Consider the following 11,553-nt stretch of genomic DNA (forward strand, 5'->3'; position numbering starts at 1 on the left):
TGAATGCCGATACCGTCGTACTATCATACTGCCAAGTAGAGGAGAGAGAAGGGGGCGATCCACCTTGGTTTTGCAGGAATTTCTTTCATTAAATTGTTTGAGCCCTCCCCCGATGATACACCTTTATATCGCAGATCAGCCCTCGGAAACTTGTGAACCATGGATGATCCTTAAGCCTGTGCCCTGGGATCCTGTTGATCACCGATATGTGATGCCCTAACCTGTCGATATGTGATATCAGCGATCGGTGGATCATTGTTTGATACTCTGTTAGTGCTCCATCCCTATCTGAACACCGATACGTGATATGCGATGATCCTCCCCTATCCCCAATTGCGATATTTCTCCATACTTAGCCATTTTCCTTGTTTTCTGAGTCTTTCAAAGGAATTCTTCAATAGGGTCTAACTTTTGATCCACAAACCCTTTTCTGGAATTTTATATACCACCAGAAATCTTATTCCGAGCACTACGTAATGGAGAGTGTTGGGCCTAAGAATTATCTGTAAAATACATCCACTTTCACTCCATTCAACATCCACTTTCTCTCCATTCACACATTTTCTCACCTCTATTCCACCACCATGTCATCACATTAGCTTCACTTTCATCATTAAATGGGTTACCATTGTGTTTTCCAAAACATTATTAATTCTTAGTATTTTTAAGAGATTTTGTGGTTAAACTTTAGAAAATAATATTGATATACTTACACCTAACAATTAGAATGAGTTTGTTGACATGTGTAGGTACAAAGGAAGCTTCTAAGGCACTCTTATGTGGCACTTTATGTTCAAATTCGAATTTGAGGAAATCATGGACCTGATGGACCTGATGGATAAGATCATGGACCTCACGGAGAAGATCATGGAGGAAAGGGTTATGTGTCACCATTGGTTGAGAAATATGTGGATCAAAGGAGGGAATAGTGGATCATCATTAAGAGTTTGTGATCTCATCTTGTTGTATAAATAGGAGTGTTATCTCCTTCATTTGTAATCATAATTTCCTTCGAATTTAGAAACTTAGTCGTGCATTTGTAATTTTAGATTTTAGAATCATTGTAATAGAGAGTTTAGAACCTCTTGGAATGTAGAACTTGGAGCTTGTAATTGCAATTTGAAATTGATGATAAATAAAGTGGATTGGATTTTCTTCTACATTTGACTTCTTTCTAGGTGTGCTTGTGGAGCTATGGAGGGCCCCCATTGCCTCACTTGCATACTTGTTCTGGTATAGTAAGCTTTCCTTTATGTTTTTAATTTCCTTAGTTTAAAGATCTTGATGCTGGAAATATAAATGAATAGTCTCTTGTAAGAGAGCTTTAATATTTCATTTAATCAATTTGAATTATGTTTAAATGCCTTCATTTCTTAGTTTATTGATTAAGATGGTTAGAAATATTAATGAATAGTTTCCTGTAAGGGAGCTTCAATATTTCTTACACCTGTCATAATGTCTTTTAATTTTTAGATTTCATTTTGTTAAATGACTAAATAGGTTTAGGAGATCCCAATGAAAGACCTCCTGTAAGGGAGATTTTGCATTTCTTCACCTAGATTAGTTTAGTTTGTCTCTAAGTCCATATATATCGGATGATCCTCGAAGTTTACTTACCCGGATTGATAGTAAATGAAACTCTAATTTGCATCCACATTTTAGACCCAACATTTTGGTGTCGTTGCCGAGGAGAATCATCTGGAGATAGACTGAAGAAGTTGTTTTTATTGCAATTTATTTTTATGGACTAACTTGTGAAACCTGGTGACAGCAAGATCTTCATAATGGAGTTCAAGTTTGAGCATTTTTTATTTTTATTTTAGTACTTAGTTAGTTTCAAATTCAGTCTTTTTAAACCCCCCATTTCTTACTAATCCATCTACAGATTAGAAATTTGAAGATGTTAAATAGCTACTTCTTGGAGAGAAAGAACAATATTGAAGATTGGTTTCAAAAGAACCTTGCACCAAATCCAAGAATAAAACAGGTTATTCACATCCTTGCAAATAATCAAGTAAAATTTTTAAATCTTGATGTGAGCATTTTCGAATTCTTAGTCAGTAGGTGGCTTCACTGGAAGCATTCTTTTACCCAGGAAATAAAAAAAAAAAAATCTTTCAAGCAAGTTAAGGTAGAATAGATTAGAAAAATAAAACGAGATCTCGCTAGAATTTTTAGTCTTGTTTTTCTTCGAAAAAAAAACATCCACATTTCTCATGAATAAATTTAGGTAAGAGCCACTTCATCCACGCTAACCCGCAAAAAAAAAAATACAAATCAATAGGTTAGTATGCTCTCTTCATGTGCTTCGAGTGATCAGAAAGATCAGAAAATCTCTTGATTTATTTTCAAAATTAAATAAAAATCTATTGCTAGGAATTTGCACAAATCATTAAAACTACAAGCATTATAAGAAATCGAAATCATTTTTTTTAAAGAATTTTTTTTTTCAATTTCAAAATTAAAAATGTAGTTTCGTGATTTGATAATTGTGTTAAAACTTCTTTGTATCACGAACATTTGAAACATCTAGTTGTTGCATCAAGAGATCATAAGGTAACACCTTTGCAGTTTTTTCCAATGTTAACACTGTTAGCTGCTTCAATTTGAGCACTGAGCAGATCACCAAAATATTCAGTATCGAGAGAATTTCAGAAAAAGCGAACAATGATGAATGCACAGTTGCATTTTGGATTATTTGATGACTGCATCCGCTCCTCTGCATCTCTTGTAAATATTTAGATACTTGATGCTACATATGTTTCCATTTAATAACAAAACAGTAATCGGGGTTTAGAATAGGCCAGCAATGGGTGTTACGAAGCTTCTTTTGACAACCCTAGCCCTTGTTTCAGTCACCACTCTACAAGTTGTTTACGGAAGCATAGTATGCGAGAATCTTCTCCGAGAGGTTTGTGCGCTTTCTGTGTCGTCTTCTAGAGCACGTTGTGTGCTTGAGAAGTCCATATTGAGCGATGGCACTGTGCTGTTTAAATGCCAGTCCTCCGACGTTATTACCAAAAAAATTAATGAATGGATAGAAATGAAAGAATGCATGAATGCATGTGGGATAGAGAGATTGTCTGTAGGGATCTCTACACATGCTCTGGGAGAAGGACGTTTTACCAGGAAACTGTTCTCTCCAAATTGTTACAACAATTGTCCCAACGTCCTCGACCTCTACTTCAATCTTGCTGCAGGGGAAGGTATATACTTGCCCAACCTATGCAACACTCACTGAAGCCTAGATCGGCAGATGATAAGAGAGATTATATCAAGATCGAAATCAAACTTAGTAGCTGAATCATTTGATGTTACTTTTGCTTCCTGAATTGAACAAAGGCAAGCAGAATATATACAACAGTTCGTAAAGAAGAAGAGAATGCAAGAAGAGCAATTTCAACATGCAGATTTTGGGGCACAATTTGAGTAATTTGATGATTTGAGGATTACATGCAGATTTTGTGAAGCTATTAATTATTTTGTGATTGCATGCAAATTTTCTTCCTTTTCACCAGAATAGAGATTCGACCTGCAAATATTTGTAGTCAATATCTTGATCTTAAGAAAAAGGAAAGGAGCCACCATCTACTCCAGTGTTTCCTACATAATCGTTTAATCCAATACTGAAAGGATTGTTTTATCAAATCAATGCAGCTTTAATGTACATTTGCTTAGGCGTTTACTCTTGGGAGTCTATTCATTGATAGGTTTACTCAACAGATATTTGTTGTTGCCCTTCCCATGCTCCGGTTAAGTGACAGGCCTTTGCCGAGACTACTAAACAAAAACAAGCATAACTCCGTCAGTTTTCCTTGAATTTAGTACCATTCCAGAAATGTCCTCCACCTACTCAGCCTTGTTCGTAATCACTTCAGCCCACAAGAAAGTCACGAACCAATCCTCCTTTCCTTCACTTGAGCTGCTTCATGTTTGTGTCCAGGTTTAGATGTCTTATCTATGAATTGATGCACCTTGGATAAAGCCATTTAAGCCTTAACATTTACATTTATTTATATGCTTCTCAGGGCTTCATGTAAAAGTGACGCGAAGTATTTGGGAAGGTCATCACTAAAGCGTTCACTTGGATTAATATTCCAGCATAAAGGGACACTCTTCCATTTTTTTTGCATGAGGAGTATTTCATCTAAGGATAAGTCTGAATTGTATATAGTTTCTGGACACCAGGATTTGAGTGTATGCATGACCTATAATTCATACAGTAAGAGCCTTTAGAAATCGACATAACCACGACTACTATAGAAAAAATGAATTTCAATTATATATGGTGGAGATGCAGGGAAAGTCATTATTTTTTTGTGTTGTGGCCAAAGTTGTGGTATAGTGGTTCAAAAACTTGACATTGTGAAAAAGTCTTGGTGTTGAGAGTCGACAATTATCTCCAAACATATTTCAGTTGTTAGAGAAAGTAATGGATGATCACGTTGCCCGATATGAGTCCAGCATTACACATGATCTTATGGATGTCTTACTTGCAGCCTCTATAGAGAAAGATAATGAGTTCCAGATTTCGCGTGATACTATAAAAGCAATTGTTTTTTGTATGTTGTTGGGTGGCTTAGAGTCAGTGTCTATAGTGATAGAGTGGGCAATGGTAGAAGCCTTGAGAAACCTGTCGGTGATGAAGAAGCTTCAGGAGGAGCTGGAATGCGTCGTAGGATTGGATCGCATGGTATGTGAATCTGATCTGCCCCACCTCGTTTATTTACAAGCTATGGTCAAAGAAACGATTCGCTTCCATCCACCGGGGCCTTTCTTGTACCGCCGCTTATCTGCTGAGTCCTGCAATGTATTGGGCTATGAAATCCCAAAGGATACTTGTGTTCTCATGAATCTTTAGGCGATTAGGAGAAACCCAAAGTCATGGGAGGACCCCATGTTTTCAAGCCAGAACCCCTAAATGTTCATTGGGATTTAGCACCGTGGCATTGCTTTTACACACAACAAATCTCCAGTTTCATGGTGATCGATTTTGTTTGTGGTACTTTGTTGAGGAAGAAGTGAAATAAGATTGGACAATCGCTCAATCGGTATCAAATAAGCAGTCTAACATTTAGTACATTGACATGCACCAAAAATATTGAAACAATGTATAGAAGGTGAATGTCACGTCGATCGGATACAAAGAATTGTTGACAAATGTTCTGCGTTATAGTTGAACAACAAGTCAAAGTGATTTAGTACGTTCACAATTGGACACATAGATGGTTCCACACTTGGAAGAAAATTAGGAGGATTCATTTATAGAACATTTAGAGGACTAGAGTTGGCATTAAAATCTATGCTTTTATTCTTGTGTATGCTTTTATGTAACGTATTAATCTGCAGGACACAACAAATCTCTAATGCCAAGATTTTTTCCATGCACATTCCATGAACCAGCTGACACAAATAGGAAATAATTTATTTTTCATGGGTATTTATTAAAAATGGACTATTATCAACATCAGGAATTGGACTAAAATTACGCTTTTGATTTTCCTTAATCTGTTTCATTTTGGCATACAATTTTTGTGTAAGAATCAGGAAGGGAAGGTGTTACACAGTAATTTCTCACTGTCTCCCTGTCAGTCTCCCTACTGTGTCAGGAGTTCAAAATAATCAAGCTCATGCCCTCTAAATTGGCCAAATGACCCACTTTGCCAAAGTTTATTTCATCAGCGTGACTGTTATTAAAATAATCGCGCTGACTGGCGCTTCATAACAGAGTTCATGCGCTGCCAGCGCGGAAGCACACGGGTTTTCCGCGCTGGTCGAATTTCATGAGCCAGCGCAATCTCTGTTCATATTAAGTCGCGCTGACATGGGCCTGTCTATTATTACCTTGCGATGTCAGCGCTCCAGTCCAGTTATGCACTCGCGCTGATCCTGTTTGGGCGAGTTTGTTCTAACAGTCGGCCTTCCAGATGACTCCAGACCTGGTTGTTAGCCTTGCAAATGTCGCCCTACCTTCTTTGGCATGTCTGTTCGTCATTTGAGCCACCTTCCTTGGGGATAAGCTCATCCTCCCACATTTCATGGAGATTCCTTCTCCTATTTATACCTCTACCATTGCCATGAGCAGCTAGTTTGGAAAGTGTGGAATTGACAGTGCTTGGATTGCTGCTAGTGTGTGTTTGATAGGTAGTTGGTGTGACAAGTGTGGGAATGTTATAGATCTCAAGGAAGATTGTAAAGTGTGGCTTGTGTGAGAGAGAGAGTTTGTCTTGGGAGATCTACCTCTAAAGGTGAATGCTTAAGAGACTTGCTGGCTGGACCCTCTTGAGAAGGATTCGACTTCAGAACATTGGTTGTACTCTTCTTTGTTATTGATGATTAATAATAGATGACTACTATTATGGTTCCATTCTCATTTGTCTTTATAATGGTAAATGTGAATTATGTCCTTTCTGACTGATGTATAGTTGCATTTATTAGATTTCACGCTTGTATTTGTATCTCTCTTCGTGTGTGCAGGTATCTATTCACAAGGATCGTGAAAGATTGTGACCGGCCAAAGCGAAGGAGCGAGGACAACATTTCTTCATCAAGCATAAGCGTTGGAATCCAAGTAGGTCTTCTTTGCCTACCTTTTATTTGCAATTAGGAACTTGCGTAGTAGCATTGTGTGATTGTTACTAGACCCATTCTGGGCTAGTAGGGATCGTCTCTGTCCGCAGAGAGGATTTACCTCCGTAACAATTTGGCGACTCTGCTGGGGAGCTGGCCTTTGTCCCTTTTCATTCATTCTTGCTTTGAGTTTGTTTGATTGCTCTCTCTTTGAAGATTAGGGGTTAGTCCTCTGCTTTTGGATTTCCTGGTTCAATCTGGGAAGTGCTTTAATTGTTTGAAGAGCCCTTGCCCTGGTTTGGGAGTTTTTAGTTTGATTCTGCTTGTTTTTTAGCCTCAGCGCGTTTTTAATTGAAACAGTCGCGCTGACATCGCTTGCCTGTTTCTTGGGTCTCGCGGTCATCGCGCTTTCTCATTAAACAGTCGCGACAGTTCTGAAATCGAACCAGCGCGGATAACCCGTGTCCTTTCGCGCTGACAGCGCATTGTTGCTACGCGTGGTCTCTGATCAGCGCAAAGTTGTTGTGTACCACCCGCGCTGACACCTGTAGAATTGAATTTTTTCAATTCTTCCTCCTGGGCCTGTTGGTTTGACTATTCCCTATTCTTCTCACCTGGTTTATCACTTGTTTTTTATTGTCTGAATACTGAAGAACTTGCTTGAGGAAGTCTTGTTGAGCGGACCTCGTTTTTGTGTCTTGTGACCTGGTGTTACCATCCCGTTTTTGTTGGATTGGCTTTGTTTAGTTTCTTGTTCACAAAGATCCGTTTGTTACTTGACTTTTCTTTTGCGGGAACTTTTATTTTTGCTTGGTTTTCATTCCACCTTGTCGGGCTTAGATCACATAGCCTCTTCAAGCCTTTGTTTTCCTATGATTTGGAGAACTGTTGTAGTGTTTTGGGATTTTGTCGTGATTTTCATTGAGTGATTTTACTTCTGTTTGCTCGGTGTTGTTGTCTCTCAAAATTCATTTTAAGTGCATAGTGCCATTGGAAAAGAAATCAAACTAATATCTTTTGCGTTCAATAGTTAATGGGAAAAAGAACATTTTATTGATTTGTGTTCTCAAAAGAAAAAGTTTTATTTCATTGCCATTAGCTGCATTAGGTTGTTTGGTTGATTGTGTGCATTTTGTTTGATTGAAAACTCTTAACCCTCTCGTAATTAGAATTCATCGAACGAAATGGTATCCTTTGGCATGTAGTTTGCATCTAAGCAATTGTGAGAGATCATATGGTAGGACCTGAAACCGAAACTTAATTCAAGATCAACCATAAAATAAACTGAATAAACTTAAAAACGCATTGGAACATAACGCTCATATTGTAGAGGTTTAGGCTAGAGACGTGCTCCGGCGTCGTTAAACCTAGTCACTGTTGTTTCACATTACGGTTGGGTGATTCCTCCTCTTGTGACTCGATAGTGGTCTAGCACGGATTTGAGCTCCCACGTACCGTCGCGTATATAGGGGAGACCCCACTAGGTTATCGACCTTGATCCCTAGGAAGCCGAGTCTGCCGCCTTGCGAACCGTAACGCACCGAACAACGCATTCGGGAAGATTGACTGCAGTACGGCAAGTCTTTGGTTCTCATACGATTGCCAAGGTGTATAAGCAGTTTTACGTATTGCCTGGTAAACCCTTTGCCTAGAAGTCTCCAGAGTAGTCACTTTTGATCCTTTTCGGACTCCCTAAATGAAAAGGTGCCAGTGAGCGTCTTGTCACTTCGTGCTCATTAAACATTCGAAGCAGACTAGAGTCATCTTTTGTCCTTTTCTTGACTCTTAAAACATGAAAAGGTCAAGTTGTGTATGTGCGTCTTAAAATTCATTTGGCCACGATAAACATCACCTCGTTAGATCTTGTGTGCGTTAGTTTTGAGTAGGGTTTTAATCGTTAGTTTCCCTTAGGTCTTGTTTGGGGTTTTGTCATCCTGGCTGACCCGTCAACTCCCGTTCCAAGTGATCAAGGTTCTCCATCTCCTGCTACTCCTGAGGTACTAGTTGTAAGTGATACTCTTCCGGTTATCCCGAGTATCCAACCTATCAACTTTCGTGCCCCGGGCGACGAAGATTACGAAGAAGATTGGAACCCTATCTAGGAGCCTGACGAGGACGATACTCCAGTAACCCCATCTAGTGTCTCGTCTCTGATGTCTACCTCCCCCATGGATGAGACATCTTCCAGCACAGGTGAGACACCTGTGGTGTCGAATGTTGACACTCCCATCCCAGCTACTTCTCCACTCCCCCTGCGATATTCATCGATGAGGGACAGAATAGCTGCCAGGATGCCTACTACGGCTATGTGGGATCCTCAGATCACTCCCACCACAGGGCCTTTTGTTTCACGACCCCATACTACACCTGTTACCTCAGTTCCCACAAATCCAATTGTTTGTGTAGCATCCTCGACTCCGGTCGTTAGTGCCGTAACGACATCGTCATCGAACATTGTTGCTGGTCCCCCTCACGGTCAAGTGGGCAATGGCCAGCCGGAGCTCTCGCCTAGAGTCGTCCACACTGCACAAAGTGCTCCTTCCTCTTCTGGTCCTATTCCAGGAGGGGGGCCTTATGATGCCCATGGGCAGCCTATTCTGGATCCGAATGCGCAAGGTCCACTCTTTTATTATGATTCTACTGGTCAATATCTTCAATATGCTCAATCCTTGCCGCTTCAACCTTTCGTTGAGGTTTCGGTACCGTTGTCTATTGCTTGGGACCCTAGTACTAATGCTTTTCATGGAGGCCAAGCAATCCCTGGGCAGTACCCAGGACCGCCAAATCAAGGCCAGCCGCCCTATGTGCAAGCCCCCCAGGGGCAACCACTTTATGGCCAGTCTTACCCAGGACAATCTGGGGGCCCACAAGGACAACCCTACCCGGGACCACCTTCGGCTGTTGGTGGTTCGTCATTTACTTATCAGAGTCAACCTTCTGGCTATCAGGGGCAACCCGGTACTCAGCAAGGTTACCCGTCTAGACAACCAGGACAACCTTACATTCCACAAGGCCAACCTGGTATCCAACAGGGTTATCCCTCTGGACCAGCTGGACAAAATTATGTTCCACAAGCTCAACCGGCAGTCCAACAGGGGTATCCCTCTGGGCAAGGGGGGCAACCCTACGTACAGCAGGGCCAACCCTCTGCTCAGTCTAGTCATCCCTCTGGGCAAGGGGGGCAACCCTACGTACAGCAGGGCCAACCCTCTGCTCAGTCTGTGCATCCTTCCGGGCAAATGGGCCAGCCTTCTATTCCACAGCAAGGCCAACCCACCGCCCGTCCTAATCCTCCTTCTGGACAGGCTGGCCAACCTCAGGGTCAACCGGCCGTCCAGCCTGCTAGACCATCTGTTCCGCAAGGACAACCCTTGGCTGCCCAAGGACAACCTGGCACCCAGCAAGCACATCCTTCTGGGCAAACAGGTTAGTCCCAAACCCAACTAGGCCAACCTTCCGGCCAGATGGTCCTAGCCCAACCGGTTCAAGGACATCTTTCTGGACCCCAAACTCAAATGGGTTATCAAATGCAAGGTGGGCCACGACCCCAACCTTCTTACCAAACGCAGCCTTCTTATCAGGCTCAGTATGGGGCTCAGCAAATGTATGGCTACCAGCAACCCCACAGGTAAACTCAGTTTACCCTGTATCAAAATTATCAATAGATGCAGGTCACTCCTTACCAAAATTATCAGTATGCTACACCTGCGGGTCAAGTTGCTAATCCATGGGGTGCTGGGGGGCAGACCCAGGGTCAACTGTCTGCATATGGACAAAATCCGTATGGACAGAATCTGTATGGGCAGAACCCCTACGGGCAGAGTTCCTATAGGCCAGGTCCCTTCGAACCAGGCCCATCTGGACAAAGCCCGTGGGGGCAACCACCACCTGGTTGGAACCCTGGTGCTATTTCTGTTCCACAACCACAAATGTCCTTTAACCCTCAGTTGCCATTTTTAGCGACGTTGGAACTCCCAGACGTGTCCAAGTTGACAAATGATCCAATTCTTCATAATTCGTATTGGCCACCCGTTCCAACTAAAATACCCGGTGATTGCCCAAAATTTGATGGCAAGGCAGGTGAAGACCCTCAAGCTCATGTCATGACATATCACCTTTGGTGTTCATCGAACTCATGGCTTGATGACTCTATCCGACTTCGCCTCTTTCAAAGAACTCTCACCGGCTCAGCTACTAAATGGTATATCGAGCTTAATCGCGGAACATTTCAAGACTTCAACTCGTTGGCTATGGCATTCCTTACTCATTTTCAGTTACCCATTCGGTATGAGACAGGGACACATCTCCTTACGTCTCTCAAGCAGGATACGGCAACGCATATATCCGATCACATCCATGAATGGAGAAGGCGTCGTCGCTTGATCAAATTTTGGATTCCTGATCAACTCCTCACCGACTGGTTCACAACGTCCTTTGTCCCTGCGATCGCGCGAGACATCGCAATGGGAGCCTGTGTAACTAAAGAGCAAGCTATCGCGCGTGCTCAGTACCTAGACTTAGTATACTCTCAGTCAGGTACTCTATATGATTATCTGCCAGATGCCCCGAGGCCTGGACAGACCAAAGCTCCACCAAAACCATCTGTTGATGGAGTCATTGGTTCTGTGAATTCGTCGTCAAAGAAATCGTCCGCGAACCCTGGGAAGCAAAAATAGAATGCTTCTAATGGAAATGCTCCTCAGGGCCAATCTAATTCTGGAAGTACCTCAGAGGTTAACGCCGTTCAGTCCACCGCGGCGGACAAATCCTCGAAAGGGAAAGGGAAGGGGAAAGGAAAAGCTAAAAATGAGACTAAACAACCTAAACAGGACTCCCCTAAAAATTCATCTGAAGAAGGAGCTAAACGAAAACCTAAGTATCCTTGTCTCATCTGTGATGAGGATCACTACACCAAAGACTGCCCCAGGCGGTCTGAAGTTAGTCGGTTATTGAAATGCGCTCCTGGGACTCCTATTGTGTTGA

The 11,553-nt window shown here is 41.9% G+C and overlaps 2 pseudogenes; both read left to right on the forward strand.

The window, feature by feature from the left end:
• The first annotated feature begins 2,809 nt into the window (after positions 1-2,809).
• LOC149147390 (uncharacterized) lies at positions 2,810-3,331 on the forward strand (annotated as a pseudogene).
• A 1,101-nt stretch (positions 3,332-4,432) lies between these two features.
• Positions 4,433-4,861, forward strand: LOC149147391 (cytochrome P450 71AU50 pseudogene; annotated as a pseudogene).
• Positions 4,862-11,553: the final 6,692 nt, after the last annotated feature.

This window comes from Pinus tabuliformis, chromosome 9 (assembly GCF_031772625.1).
Source record: "Pinus tabuliformis cultivar Carrire ecotype Pingquan chromosome 9, CPIR1, whole genome shotgun sequence".
Classification (NCBI taxonomy): Eukaryota; Viridiplantae; Streptophyta; class Pinopsida; order Pinales; family Pinaceae; genus Pinus; species Pinus tabuliformis.